The sequence below is a fragment of the Bos indicus genome, chromosome 23, assembly GCF_029378745.1.
Source record: "Bos indicus isolate NIAB-ARS_2022 breed Sahiwal x Tharparkar chromosome 23, NIAB-ARS_B.indTharparkar_mat_pri_1.0, whole genome shotgun sequence".
Classification (NCBI taxonomy): Eukaryota; Metazoa; Chordata; class Mammalia; order Artiodactyla; family Bovidae; genus Bos; species Bos indicus.
In genome coordinates this window covers 548,033-564,690 of record NC_091782.1, presented here as the reverse complement: position 1 = coordinate 564,690, position 16,658 = coordinate 548,033, and the positions used below count along the sequence as shown (strand labels likewise).

At 37.3% G+C, this 16,658-nt stretch overlaps 1 pseudogene; it reads right to left on the bottom strand.

Annotated features, from left to right (window-relative positions):
- Nucleotides 1-15,414: 15,414 nt before the first annotated feature.
- Nucleotides 15,415-16,342, bottom strand: LOC139179043 (olfactory receptor 4C46-like; annotated as a pseudogene).
- Nucleotides 16,343-16,658: the final 316 nt, after the last annotated feature.

Below are 16,658 nucleotides of genomic sequence, written 5' to 3'. Positions count from 1 at the left end.
ATTGTATTCCCTGCACCTGCAACCAAAACGTGTGACTTCCCTTTCTCTATCTGAACCAGGCTTTCTAAGAAGGCTGAATGTTACGTGAATAGTAATTAGGGTATAATTCCAGCATGGGGACCTGTGATATAGTTAAACTGTGCACTTATGTCATACAGAGAACTTCTGTCTTATCCATATTAGAATCTAGTATCTACTACCTGAAAGCCAAAGCAGTGAGGGCATAACATTAATGACATTGGTTTTGTTTTTTTTAACTTAATTTTAATTGGAGTAGTTGCTTTACAATGTCAAGTTACTTTCTGCTATACAGTAAAGTGAATTGGGTATGCATATACATATATCCCCTCTTTATTTATTTATTATTTTTAAATCTCCTTTCCATTTAATATAGATATGTCAGTCTGAATTTCCCAATTCATCCCACCATCCCTTCCCCCCTTGGTATCTGTATGTTTGTTTTCCATGTCTGTATCTCAATTTCAGCTTTGCAAATAAGTTTATCTGTATTATTTTTCTAGATTATACTCATAAGCAACATTATATATTTATGTTTCTCTTTCTGACATACTTCACCCTGTGTGACAGTTTCTGTTCCATCCATGTCTCTGAAAATGGCACAAGTTCATTCATTTTTATGGCTGAATAATATTCCATTGTAAATATGTACCACATCTTGTTTATTCATGTTTCTTTTGATGGGCTTCCATGTCCTGGATATTGTAAATAGTGCTGCAAGAACATTGGCTGCTGCTGCTAAGTCTCTTCAGTTGTGTCTGATTCTGTGCAACCCCATAGATGGCAGCCCACCAGGCTCCCCCGTCCCTGGGATTCTCCAGGCAAGAACACTGGAGTGGGTTGCCATTTCCTTCTCCAATTCATGAAAGTGAAAAGTGGAAGGGAAGTCACTCAGTCGTGTCTGACTGCAGCCTACCTGGCTCCTCCATCCATGGGATTTTCCAGGCAAGAGTACTGGAATGGGTTGCCACTGCCTTCTCTGAAGAACATTAGAGTGCCTGTGTCTTTCAGAATTACGGTTTTCTCTGGGTATAGATCCAAGAGTAGGATTACTATGGTAGTTCTATTTTCAGATTTTTACGGAACAAGTACAGTGTTCTCCATGGTGGGTGCATCAATTTACATTCCCACCACATCCTCCCCAACACTTATTTTTTGTAGATTTTTAGGTGATGGCCATTCTGACTAGTATGAGATGAGAACTCATTGTAGCTTTGATTTGCATTTCTCTAATAATCAGTTCCATTGAGCATCCTTTCATATGTGTGTTGGCCATTGTATACCTTCTTTGGAAAAATATATATATTTAGTTTTTCTTCCCATTTTTTTGATAGAGTTCTTTTGTATTTTGGTGTTGAGTTGCATGAGATCTTTGTGTATTTTGGAGATCAATACCTTGTCAGGTGCTTCATTTTCAAACATTTTCTCCCATTTTGAGTTTTTGACTTTTCATCTTATTTATGGTTTTCATTGTTGTACAAAACTGAAGTTAAATTAGATTCCATTTGTTTATTTTTGTTTTTATTTCTATTAATCTGGGGAGGATCAAAAAAGATCTTGCTGTGATTTTTGTCAAACAGTGTTTTGCCTATGTTTTCCTCAAAGAGTTTTATAGTGTCCAGCTTTACATTCAGGTATTTGATCCGTTTTGCGTTTATTTTTGTGTATGGTGTTAAGAACTGTTCCGATTTCATTTTTTTTTTTTTTACATGAAGTTCTCCAGTTTTAGCACCACTTAAAGAAGAGATTATCTTTTCTATGTTGTGCATATTCTTGCTTGCTTTGTCATAGAGTGACTATGGATGTGTGGGTTCAACTCTGAGCTTTCTATCATATTTTATTGATCTATATTTCTTTCTTGTGCCAGTACCATGCTGTCTTGATTACTGTAGCTATGTACTGTAGTCTGCAGTCAGGGAGCATGATTCTTCTAGCTCTGTTTTTCTTTCTCAAGTTTGCTTTGGCTACTGAAGGTATTTTATGTTTCCATACACATTGAAAATTTATTTTTCTAATTCTGTGGAAAATGCTATTGGTAATATGATAGATATTGCATTGAATCTGAAGATTCCTTTGGGTAGTAGATTCTTCCAATCCAAGAACATGGATCTCTCCATCTGTTGGTGAACTTTGATTGCTTTTATCAGTATCTTATACTTTTCTGAGTACAGTTTTGTTTTTTGTTTTTTTTTTTTGCCTCCTTAGGTATTTTTATTCCTAGATATTTCATTCATTTTGTTGCAGTAGTAACTGGGATTGTTTCCTTAATTTCTCTTTCTGATCTTTTGTTGTTATTGTATAGGGATGCAAGAGATTTCTGTGTATTAATTTTGTACCCTTCAATTTTACCAAATGTATTGATTAAGTTCTAATAGTTTTCTTTTGGCATCTTGTACATTTTTTTATGTACAGTATCAAATCATCTGCAAACAGTCATGGTTTTTCTTCTTTTCCCATTTGGATATCTTTTATTTATTTTCTCTCTGATTGTCATGGCTAGGACTACCAAAACTATGTTGAATAATAGTGGTGAGAGACAACATTTTTGTCTTGTTAACGTTCTGAGGAGAAATGCTTTCAGCATCCATCACTGAGAATGCTGTTTACTGCATTTTTTTTGTTTTTTGTATATGGCCTTCATTATGTTGAGGTATATTTCCTTAATGGCCACTTTCAGGAGATTTTTTTTTATTGTAAATGATTGTTGAATTTTGTCCAATTTTTTTTTCTTGCATCTTTGGAGATGACCATATGATTTTTATTCTTCAATTGCTTAATATCACATTGATTGATTTCCATACATTGAAGGATTCTTGCATTCCTCAGATAAATCCCACTTGATCATGATGTATAATCCTTTTAATGTGTTGTTGGATTAAAAAAATGAGTATTTTGTTGAGGCTTTATTCAAAATTTAACAACTAGAATGTAGAGTACAATGCAAAAGAGAATTAAGAGTGGGCAGACTTGTCTTATTTCCGATCTTAGAATTCACCTATAACTATAATGATGGCTATAGGTTTTATATAGATGCTCTTTATCAGATTGAGTATTTTTCCCTTTCCCTACTTGGTAACATATATTTTTTATTCATAAATCTAAATAGAACTACAGTGACTAGTAAATATCTATTGATATTATCTTGCTGTTCTCATTTATTCTATTAGTTTAGTGAATATAATAGTGGTAAAGAATCCACCTGATAATGCGGGAGATACAAGAGAGGTGGGTTCAATCTCTGGGTCATGAAGATCCCCTGAAGAAGGAAATAGTAACTCACTTCAGTATTCTTGCCTGGAAAGCTCAGTGGACAAAGGAGCCTGGAGGGTGAGAGTCCAAGGGATCTCAGAGTTGGACACCACTGAGCACACATGCACACACACAGACACAGAGTGAATATATTTGATTTTATTTTTTCTTTTTCTTTTCAGCAATGTTTTACCTTTGGTATAAGCTATTTGGCTTCCCTGGTGGTTCACACAGTAAAGAATCTGCCTGCAACGCAGGAGACCCAAGTTTAATCCCTGGGTCAGGAAGATTCCCTGGAGAAAGGCATGGCGATCCACTCCAGTAGTCTTGCCTGGAGAATTTCATGGACAAAGGAGCCTGATGGGCTACAGTCCATGGGGTTGCAAAGATTTGGACATAACTGAGTGATTAACACTTTCAATTACTTCTCATGCATGGTCCTCGTGAATTATTATTAAATAAATTGACAAATTTCATTTAACATGTTTAATATAGTTGTGTCTATGTTCATAAGAGATAATTGTCATTTTCTTTCTTATAATGTGATCTGACATTTAGGCAATGTTGGCTGCATGGAATGATGTGCTTCTTATTTCCTATTTTCAAAATAATTTATGTAGAATTTATATGTTTTATTTAAAAATATTTTGTTGATGCAGAATTTGTACTTTTGGGCCTAGAGTTATTTTTTTTAGAAGAATTTTAAGTACAAATTTAATTTCTTCAGCTATTATAGAACTATTTATTTTTGTTTTATATATATATATAAATATTTATATATATAAATATATATATATATATTTGTTATATATATATATATAATTATGACAGTTTGGCACTGATATATGGCAGAGACCACCACAACATTGTAAAGCAATTATTCTCCAGTTAAAAAAGAACTTGCTTTAATAAAATATAATTTGGAGTAATTAAAAAAAGAAAATATTGGCTATATTCCTCATGCTGTACAATTCTTCACTGAATCTATTTTACATCCAATAGTTTGTGCAATCCACACCCTTACTTTTATGTTTCCACCCTGCTGATAACCGCTAGCTTGTTTCCTGTGAGTCTGTTACGTTTTTGTTACATTAACAATGTTGTGCAAACATTAAAACTTTCTAATTGCTGAATAGGTTTGTCACCTCTTGTCAATTAATTGTAGAATATTTTTATCACCTCTTGTCAATCAATTATTGCATTACCATTTCTTTCTCACCCCAGGAACCAGAAACTACTAATCAGTTTTTCATTTCTTTGAATTTACTTATTCTGGGCATTTCATATACACAAAACCAAACAATGTACACTCTCCCTGTTCTTTCAGTTAGCATGAGGTTGAACTTTATGTTACAGCATGTATTAGTACTTCATTTTATCATTCATTGAATGATAGTCTATTATATGGATATACCAAATTTTCATTATTTACTGATCAATTATTAAAAATATGTATTGTTATGGCCATTGTGAATAGTGCTACTAGGAACATTTCCACACATTTGTTTGGATTGATCTTTGTAATTCTCTTGAGTATTAATCTAAGTGAGGAATTGCTGGGTCATATGGCAATTCTATATTTTACTTTTGAGAAATATCCAACTGTTCTCACTACTTATGAGTATTTTATACTCCCACCATCAATATTGTCTACTTTCCTGAAATGTCCTTTGATGCACAAAAATTTTAATTTTGATGGGATTTGATTCTTCTATTTCAGTTTTGCTGCTTGTGGTCTTATTGCCATTTTTAAGAAACCATTGATTAATCCAACATCATGAAGATTTCTCCTTGTTTTCCACTAAGAGTTTTTAGTTGTACATTTGGTACCTGATATATTTTTAGTTAATTAACATGTATGGTGTGAGGTAGAGTACCAAATTCTTTTTTTTTTTTGTATTTTCATACCAGTTTCTCAGCACTACTTGTTGAAAAGACTGTTTAATTCCCATTGAGTGGAATTGGCAACACAGTTGACAATAGATGTATGTGTTTACTTCTGGGCCTTCAATTCTCTGATCTCTGTCTTCTCATTCTAGTACTGTCTTAACTGTAGCAGTTAATAATTTCAGATAGAGAGGTGTGAGTCCTCTCATTTTTTCTTTTTTTTCAAGACTGCTTTGCTCTATGGGGTTCCTTGGAGTATCTTACAAATTTTAAGATTGGCTTTTTCTTTCTGCCAAAAAAGACTATTAGTGTCTTGATAGGAATTGCACTGAACCTGCAATTCATTTCCTGGAGTATCGTCATCTTAATTTTACTAATTGTTTAATCCATGCATGTGAGATGTTTCTACTTATAGGTCTTCTTTAATTTCCTTAAAATAATCTTCTATAGCTTTCAGTGTAAATGGCAGCTTTTGAGAGATAAAGGGAGATTGAGATGTTGGTGATTTTTCTCTCTGAAAGTAATTATAGGTTTGCCTGGAACTCTTTGCTTGGGAACAAGCATATTCCCTAACTTCACATTTTTCTTATAAGGAAGGACGAAATTTTCAGGGCTCTGTTTGCCTTGCCTAGTGTCTTGGCTCTTTTTTCACTGAATGTTCTCAAGTTCTGCTGGTTATGCTTTCCTTCATATGCCCACATTCTTTCTGATTGAATTCCAAAGTAACATTACCATTTTATGCTCCCTAATTTCTTTATTTCTGATTTTTTTATTCTCAACAATTTTGTGTAGGTCTGAACTTCCCCCTCCAGATTATAATTTATATGATAAGTTTGTGAGATAGCATGTATAATGGTTCAGCTTTTCCACACTCACTCCTAAATCCTAAGTATGGGCAGAACACAATATATCTTACTTAAAGTTGTTTTTCTTCCAACTGCAAATAATTTGTTACTGTATTCAGACTTTCTTGAAAGTGCCTTCTTTTCTTACAAGTAGTTCTTTTTCAAGCTACTTCTTATTCCTCATGCATTAATGCTTTCTTCAGGTTCTCCCTCCATTTCTTCCAAGTAACCTACTTATCAAAGAAGGCAAGGACACCTAACTCCAGTACTCTTGCATGGAAAATCCCATGGACGGAGCCTGGTAGGCTGAAGTCCATGGGGTTGCTGAGGGTTGGACATGACTGAGCAACTTCACTTTCACTTTTCACTTTTATGCATTGGAGAAGGAAATGGCAACCCACTCCAGTATTCTTGCCTGGAGAATCCCAGGGATGGGGGAAGCCTGATGGGCTGCCGTCTATGGGGTCATGCAGAGTTGGACACGACTGAAGCAACTTAGCAGCAGCAACCTACTTATAATTTAATTAAACTCAGAATCCATCTTGAAAGCTTTCACTACAAAATCCTTGGCCCCATTGCAAATAGTCTTCTGGCATATTCTTTGTTTGTTTGTTTTTTCTTTGGTTGTTGTTCTGTCACTAAATTGTGTCTGAATCTTTGTGACCCCATGGACTACAACATGAAAGGCTTCCCTGTCCTTCATTACCTCCTGGAGTTTGCTCAATCTCATGTCCATTGAGTCAGTGATACTATCTAACCATCTCTTTCTCTATCAGCCCCTGCTTTTCCCGCTCTCAATCTTTCCCATCATTAGGGTTTTTTTCCAATAGGTTAGCTCTTCAGATCAGGTGGCCAAAGTATTTGGCCAACTTCAGCATCAGAACTTTCAGTGAATATTCAGGGTTGATTTCCTTTAGGATTGACTGGTTTGATCACCTTGCAGTCCATAGGACTCACGAGATTCTTCTCCAGCACCACAATTTGAAAGCATCATTACTTTGACACTCAGCCTTCTTTATGGTGCAATTCTCACATTCTTATGTGACTAGTTGAAAAACCATACCTTTGACTATACAGAAATTTGTTGGCAAAGTATTGTCTCTGGTACATTGCACTCTCCTAATTCCTGATATGTTCATTTTCCTGAGATTATTTCTCATCAGAGTGGTACCCATGTCCCATCTAAGTGGTTATAAATGACTGGATTTTGTCCAAGAGTTTCTGGGTTTTGACCAAATTTGTTTTCACTAACCTCTCAACCATGTTTCTTCCAGGTCCCTTTCAGTTCAGTTCAGTTCAGTTCAGTCGCTCAGTCGTGTCCAACTCTTTGTGACCCCATGAATCGCAGCACGCCAGGCCTCCCTGTCCATCACCAACTCCGGGAGTTCACCCAGACTCACGTCCATCGAGTCAGTGATGCCATCCAGCCATCTCATCCTCTGCCGTCCCCTTCTCCTCCTGCCCCCAATCCCTCCCAGCATCAGAGTCTTTTCCAATGAGTCAACTCTTCGCATGAGGTGGCCAAAGTACTGGAGTTTCAGCTTTAGCATCATTGCTTCCAAAGAAATCCCAGGGCTGATCTCCTTCAGAATGGACTGGTTGGATCTCCTTGCAGTCCAAGGGACTCTCAGGAGTCTTCTCCAACACCACAGTTCAAAAGCATCAATTCTTCAGCACTCATCCTTCTTCACAGTCCAACTCTCACATCCATACATGACTACTGGAAAAACCATAGCCTTGACTAGACAGACATTTGTTGGCAAAGTAATGTCTCTGCTTTTGAATATTCTATCTACGTTGGACATAACTTTCCTTCCAAGGAGTAAGCGTCTTTTAATTTCATGGCTGCAGTCACCATCTGCAGTGATTTTGGAGCCCCCCCCCCCCCAAAATAAAGGCTGACACTGTTTCCACTGTTTCCCCATCTATTTCCCATGAAGTGGAGAGTGAAAAAGTGGACTTAAAGCTTAACATTCAGGTCCCTATACATCCAGCCAAATAGTTGGTAAAAACCCATGGTTCAGTATGCATTACACATCTGGATGTATCTACTTTCAAGCACAGTGAGCAACTAGGTGAACTGCCTGAACTTGTACCCATTGGAGGATTACCATCCTTCCTGACCTTGAGTGACTTTTCATAATGAGGCTGTAGTCCTATAGCTCCCCACTTTTAGGTTATGCCTACTTAGCACTGCAGGATTCTCCATATTCAGGTCCCAAGGCTTCTTTATAAATTAATCATAGTTAATGAATCCATAAGTTCAGGCACGGAGAGAGAAGCTAGAGTAATGAGAGTGGGGACTATGAACATTTTTTTTTTAAACTTTTGCATGGAAATTTCCTTCAGATGCTATTTGGACAAGATCACATGTGTAGAACTCCTATGTGAGGAAGGAGTACTGCTGTGCACACCCAGCATTATGACTTTGATGGGTCAGATTCCATCAAGTTAATGATGGACAGCTCAGCTTGCCTAGTACTTAGTGGGTTTTGGTTAAATGTTCGATTTCTATTAAGGTCCACTAGCAGGCCAAGAGTTCTCTCTCAAAAGGAGAGTAGTTATCTAAAAAAAAAAAACGGCAACACTTTGCTGCAAAATCTTAAGTGCCTGCACTGCAGTTCACATGTGGAGGCCTGCCAAAGACTCCAGCATCCCTATCTGCCATTGACACATCAAGCACCATGGATCTACTGGATTATTTGTCCAGAATGGCAGATAAGCTTACAGATGGCATGACCCTGTTGTAAAGCCTTTTCTTTTCATGGTTCCCACTCAAAGCTAACAGCTTTGTGAGTCAGCTGATGAATGCATCAAAGAAAATTACTGAAATGAAAAATATACAGTCTCCAAATCCCAATGAGGCCCATTGGACATTGTGTGACTTCTTTGGTTATAACAGGGGACAGATATAAGATGTCATTTTCATCTTAAAAGGGATAGTTTTACCTGCCCTATACACTGTGTTGTAATTTTCAACTCTGAGTGTCTCTCAGTGGATAAATTCAGTCCAGTTCAGTTACTCAGTCATGTCCAACTGTGGCACACCAAGTCTCCCTGTCCATCACCAATTCCAAGAGTATACTCAAACTCATGTTCATTGAGTCAGTGATGCCATCCAACCATCTCATCCTCTGTCATCCCCCTCTCCTCCCACCTTCAATCTTTCCCAGCGTAAGAATCTTTTTCAGTGTATCAGTTCTTCACATCAGGTGGCCAAAGTATTAGAGTTTCAGCTTCAGCATCAGTCCTTCCAATGAATATTTAGGTCTGATATACTTTAGGATGGACTGTGTGGATCTCGTTGCAGTCCAAGTGACACTCAAGAGTCTTCTCCAACACCACAGTTCAAAAGTATTAATTCTTCTGTGCTCAGCTTTCTTTATAGTCCAACACTCACATCCATACATGACCACTGGAAAAACCTGTCTAGATGGAAACTTGTTGGCAAAGTAATGTCTTGGCTTTTTAATGTACTGTCTAGATTGGTATAACTTTTCTTCCAAAGAGTGTCTTTTACTTCCATGCCTGCAGTCACCATCTGCAGTGATTTTTGGGCATGGGAACAACAGATTGGTTCCAAATAAGAAAATGAGTACATCAAATCTGTATATTGTCATCCTGCTTATTTAATTTATATGCAGAGTACATCATGAGAAATGCTGCACTGGATGAAACACAAGCTGGAATCAAGATTGTCAGGAGAAATATCAATAACCTCAGATATGCAGATGACACAACCCTTATTGCAGAAAGAGAAGAACTAAAGAGCCTCTTGATGAAAGTGAAAGAGGAGAGTGAAAAAGTTGGCTTAAAGTTCAACATTCAGAAACTAAGATCATGACATGTGGTCCCATAACTCTCTGTTTCTCCATGTATTTACCAAGAAGTTATGGGACCACATGTCATGATCTTAGTTTCTGAATGTTGAACTTTAAGCCAACTTTTTCACTCTCCTCTTTCACTTTCATCAAGAGGCTCTTTAGTTCTTCTCTTTCTGCAATAAGGGTTGTGTCATCTGCATATCTGAGGTTATTGATATTTCTCCTGACAATCTTGATTCCAGCTTGTGTTTCATCCAGTGCAGCATTTCTCATGATGTACTCTGCATATAAGTTAAATAAGCAGGATGACAATATACAGATTTGATGTACTCATTTTCTTATTTGGAACCAATCTGTTGTTCCCATGCCCAATTCTAACTGTATTTCCTGACCTGCATAGAGATTTCTCAAGAGGCAGTTCAGTTAGTCAGGTATTCCCATCTCTTTAAGGATTTTCCACATTTTGTGGTGATCCACACAGTCAAAGGCTTTGTCATAGTCAATAAAGCAGAAATAGATGCTTTTTTCTGGAACTCTTTTGCTTTTTCAGTGATCCAGCAGATGTTCCTCTGCCTTTCCTAAATACAGTTTGAACATCTGGAAGTTCATGATTCACGTACTGTTGAAGCCTGGCTTGGAGAATTTTGAGCATTAGTTTACTAGCATGTGAGATGAGTGCAATTGCACAGTAGTTTGAGCATTCTTTGGCATTGCCTTTCTTTGGGATTGGAATGAAGACTGACCTTTTCCAGTCCTGTGGCCACTGCTGAGTTCTCCATATTTGCTGGCATATTGAATGCAGCACTTTCCCAGCATCATCTTTTAGGATTTAAAATAGCTCAACTGGAATTTCATCACCTCCACTTGCTTTGTTCATAGTCTTGATTCTTAAGGCCCACTTGACTTTGCATTCCAGGATGTCTGGCTCTAGGTTAGTGATCACACCATTGTGATTATCTGGGTCATGAAGATCTTTTTTGTACAGTTCTTCTATATATTCTTGCCATATCTTCTGCTTCCGTTAGGTCTATACCATTTCTGTCCTTTACTGAGCTCATCTTTCCATGAGATGTTCCCTTGGTATATCTAATTTTCTGGAAGAGGTTTCTAGGCTTTCTAGTCTTTCCCATTCTATTGCTTTCCTCTATTTCTTTGCATTGATCACTGAGGAAGGCTTTCTTATCTCTCCTTGATCTTTTTTGGAACTCTGTATTCAAATGGATATAGCTTTCCTTTTCTCCTTTGCTTTTTTGCTTCTCTTCTTTTCATAGCTATTTGTAAGGCCTCCTCAGGCAACCATTTGGCCTTTTTGCATTTCTTTTTCTTGGAGAAGGTTTTGATCCCTGCCTCCTGTACAATGTCATGAACCTCTGTCCATAGTTTTTCAAGCACTCTGTCTATCAGGTCTCAGTGGATCAGAACACGTCTTTTGGATTTCTCTTTATTCATCACTAAAGTCTCAGGAACTATCAATGTATCTGTTACATTCCTTTGGTTCAAAAATGCTTGTTATTTAATGAATGAAGAACAAACAAGATGAAAGGATTATATTTAAACTAATATTGCCTTTTGTGAGACAGACCTACATACTTTTCAAACTGCTTTTCATAAGAGCTATATGTTACATGAAAATGAGAGGATAACAGGCAGGAAGGCTAAGGGGTCTTCAAAGTGAGGAAATAGGCTGCAAGTGTCAAAGGTTTTTTATCTCTCTTAAGTGGCAGGATGAAACAAACTACAAGTGTCAGGTTTTTTTTTTTTCCCTTGTCTATACAAAATTAAAAGGAGGTTTCTCTTAAAATTCTGTGCTGCCATAATGGCACTTGACTCCACCTGAACTTAACTTTTCTCAAACCTTGAGCTAACCAATGCCTTTTTCTTATGGAAATATTTCCCATTAGTTATGTTAATGAACGGTGTGTTTACCCTAGTCTCTGTCTTCTTCAAGTTGGTTCAGCTTAAAGACTCAGAACAGATAAGGGTTCAATAAATCTGTACATTTTACTGTTGCATTGTTCTCCTAATCTGTGTTAATGAAACTATATATTTATTTGGAAGCCTGACTTTATTCAAGATTTACGTCCATCATTTTATGGCCTGGGATGACTCACCTGGTGCAATGCTATCTCAAAGTTCATACTGTGGGTGAGGGGCCTCATGCCACTCTGAGTTTTGAGACATCTCCTTTCTCTAATTAACAACTTCCTGATAGGTATATAACATACTGCCAACAGGACTGGAAAAGGTCAGTTTTTATTCCAATCTTAAAGAAAGGTAATACCAAACAATGCTCAAACTACTGCACAATTGCACTCATTTCACACACTAGTAAAGTAATGCTTAAAATTCTCCAAGCGAGGCTTCAGCAATATGTGAACTGTGAACTTCCAGATATTCAAGCTGGTTTTAGAAAAGGCAGAGGAAGCAGAGATCAAATTGCCAACATTTGCTGGATCATGGAAAAAGCAAGAGAGTTCCAGAAAAACATCTATTTCTGCTTTATTGACTATGCCAAAGCCTTTGACTGTGTGGATGACAATAAACTGTGGAAAATTTTGAAAGAGATTGGAATACCAGACCACCTGACCTGCCTCTTGAGAAACCTATATCCAGGTCAGGAAGCAACAGTTAGAACTGGACAAGGAACAACAGATTGGTTCCAAATAGGAAAAAGAGCATGTCAAGGCTGTATATTGTCACCCTGCTTATTTAACTTATATGCAGAGTACATCATAACAAACACTGGGCTGGAAGAAGCACAAGCTGGAATCAAGATTGCCAGGAGAAATATCACTAACCTTAGATATGCAGATGACACCACCCTTATGGCAGAAAGTGAAGAAGAACTAAAGAGCCTCTTGATGAAAGTGAAAGAGGAGAGTGAAAAAGTTGGCTTAAAGCTCAATATTCAGAAAACTAAGATCATTGCATCTGGTCTCATCACTTCATGCAAATAGATGGGGAAACCGTGGAAACAGTGGCTGATTTTAATTTTCTGGGCTCCAAAATCACTGCAGATGGTGATTGCAGTCATGAAATTAAAAAGACACTTACTCCTTGGAAGGAGAGTTATGACCAAACTAGACAGCATATTAAAAAGCAGAGACATTACTTTGCCACCAAAGGTCTGTCTAGTCAAGGCTATGGTTTGTCCAGTGGTCATGTATGGAAGTGAGAGTTGGACTATAAAGAAAGCTGAGTGCTGAATAATTGATGCTTTTGAACTGTGGTGTTGGAGAATACTATTGAGAGTCCCTTGGACTACTAGGAGACCCAACCAGTCCATCCTAAGGGAGATCAGTCCTGGGTGTTCACTGGAAGGTCTGATGCTAAAGCTGAAACTCTAATACTTTGGCTACCTGATGCAAAAAGCTGACTCATTTGAAAAGACCCTGATGCTGGGAAAGATTGAGGGCAGGAGGAGAAGGGGACGACAGAGGATGAAATGGCTGGATGGCATCACCAACTCGATGCCCATGGGTTTGGGTAGACTCCGGCAGTTGGTGATGGACAAGGAGTCCTGGCATGCTGTGTGGTTCATCAGGTCGCAAAGAGTCGGACACGATTGAGAGACTGTACTGAACTGAACTGAATGGTTGGTGGGAGGCACACTCCCCACCCCCCTCTGATGTCTAATTCAGAAGCTTTATCTCTGTTATATCTTAATAAATCTTTTTCACAAAAGCTCTGAGCAATCAAGCCTTATCACTGGCCCTGGATTGAATCTCTCTCCTCCGGAGGCCAAGAATCCTGGAATCTTTCATGGCTCAGCTGCAACCTTTCAAAAGTAAACTTCCTAAACACACAAACAAAAAAAAAGTGTTCATAGGATGACAAAGTCTTCCTAAAAGCAGGGAAACTATCAAGGTAAAAGATTTGCTCATATGATGACATAATAAGTTTTTTTTTTTTTTTTTTCTTTATTCCTGGGATAAGTAGGAGTAAAACAATTTGTGGTTTCAAAAAGGGGGAAAAAAAAAAAACATTCATCTTTGATTCTGTAAAAGATAAGTTACAAAAAATTTCCAAGTCTCCACTCATAGTTTTTCTGTATTTTAGTGAACATTTTCATTTATGCTTATATTTATCATGAACCAGACCTTGTGCTATTTGCAGAATTTATTATCCTGTAGGCAAGCGCTTAATGGAGTATGACCATGTACTTAATACATTGAACATCCTACCTGATATTAAAACATTCTTTTATTTGAAACATCACTCTTTCTATTGGTTTATGAGCCTAAGTTGGTGGTATGACCTTTACAGAATGATTTTTAATGCTAAAGGAAGTTTGTAAATGGTGTTACATTTGTTATTTACCCATTAGTGGTTAAATAGTTGATTATTTTTATATTCCTATAGTAATTACATACACAGTATTACAGTCAACATATTCTCAGTGACTATGATGCATAAAAGGCTTTCCAGGTGGCACTAATGTAAAGAACCTGCATGCCAATGCAGGAAACATGAGACTTGGGTTCGATCCCTGTGTCTGGAAGGTCCTCTGGAGGAGGGCACAGCAACCCACTCCAGTATATTCTTGCCTGGAGAATCCCATGGACAGAAGAGGCTAGTAGGTTACAGTCCATAGGGTGCAGAGTTAGACACAACTGAAGTGATTGAGCATACACGCAAACATGATGTATAAAAATTAGCAGGTTATTAATTCAAATCACTAGAACTTAATTATATATAATTAAACATATATGCACATAAGTAGCATATGTATTAATACTAAAATAACTGATTTCATACTAGAGTGGGTAGTGTTTCCCTTCTCCTGGGGATCTTCCTAACCCAGGAATTGAATGGGTGTCTCCTGCATGGCAGGCGGATTCTTTACCAACTGAGCTATCAGGAAAGCCTTAATGAAAATCACTAGAATTTACTTATATATAATTAAACATATGCACATAAGTAGTGTATATATTAATACTAATATATAACTAATATAGCATATAATATTGCTAATATATTGCATATGTATAATATATATACATATATGTATGTACATTTGTATGTATATGTACAGAAAGATACATAAATAGTTCAGAACAATCCCTATATTAATAAATAGTAACGTATAATTTTGCTACACTTCTATCATCATCTCCTGGCTATATATACCATAGCCATTAATAACATGGTTAGAGAGGTCAATTACTTTCTAGTTACTGGTTCTTCAATGTTACTGTTTGGGAACAAACACTTTACTGCTTGTTTTCTGACATGCAAAATGGGGATGATAGTAGTGCCTACCTTTCTGTATTGTTAAAAAGCTTACTGCTGAGTATCACTGTATCTTAACATTTATTTTATTTTGTTTTATTATGATGAAAGCTTATGAATCCTTATACAATGATGGAGCCAGTAAAACTAGACTATAATTTGGCAGAGCTTTTCAAATATGCAAAGAGTAGCCCAAGTCTATGTTCTTCCTCTCTTTTGATGCCTCCATTTCTTTTCCTCTCCTTGTAGAATTGATCATTTGCAGTTTTATTTTTATCTCAGGTATTCTTGGCTGAGGTCATCAATAATGTCCTTTGGATTTTACATAAGTTGAATGAATGCTGAGTTCCAGGCACATTTTATGCATCACCTGAAACCACTTTCCTACTACACAGTTTACTAATGGCATTTTTCATCTGGTCATTTCTCAAAGTATAGATTAAAGGATTTAACATGGGCGTTAACATAGTGTAGAATACAGAAACTGCTTTATCAACAGGTAAGGTAACTGTTGGTCTCAGGTACACAAATAAGCAGGGTGCAAGGAACAGGATAACTGCTGAGATGTGGGAGACAGGTGGAGAGGGCCTTATGTCTAGCCTCTAAGCTATGGGCCCTTAGGGAGCGCAGAATGATCACATAGGAGCCGATCAAGAGGAGAAAGTTTGAAAGGCAGATTAAACCAGTGTTGGCAGGAACAAAGACTCCTAGGATGTGAGTGTCAGTGCAGGCAAGATTGAGCAAAGGGTTCAGATCACACATAAAGTGGTGTATGAAGTTAGGGCCACAGAAGGGTAAACTGATGATGAAGAGGATCTGTATGGTTGAATGAATAAAGCCCCCCACCCATGCCACTCCCACTAGCAGTCCACACAGCTGCTGATTCATGATGGTCATATAGTGCAAGGGCTTACAGATGGCCACATAGTGGTCATAGGCCATCACAATGAGCAGGATGACATCAGCACCTGCAAATATATGTTCCCCAAAGACTTGGGTCATGCATTCGTTGAAAGGGCTGGTTTTCTTTTCATAGAAGGAATCTATAATCACTTTAGGGGTATTGACACAGGAATAGCAGGCATCAATGAATGAGAGATGAGCCAGGAAATAGTACATGGGGTACCCCAGTAATGGGCTGGTGATAATGGTGACCACTGTGAGCACGTTTCCTACCATAGAGATGATGTAGACAACCAAAAAGACAACAAATATAATTTTCTGCATCTTTGGATTCTGTGAGAGTCCCAGTAGAATAAATTCCATCACGTTGTTTGCATTAGCCATGTATCTTATGTTATTATTGTGTTACCTGAAAAAAAGTCATAATTTATTAGCTCAACCTTGAATTAAGAGTGTCAACATAAGAAATAATAAATGCCCAGATTCTACTGAGTTCTGAATTTGAATAATGTTTTTTTAAGATAGGAAAAAAAAAAGTTCTGATATTTTGAAGATTATTCAAATTCTCTCCTGGGTGAAGGTGATTTTTAATATATAGACATGCAAAACCATATGCAGACAGAAGCAGGAGATGATCTCTAGGCCATGTGAGATAGCTCACAACCTAATGTGATTTAGTAGATTTCATGTACAGTGTCAA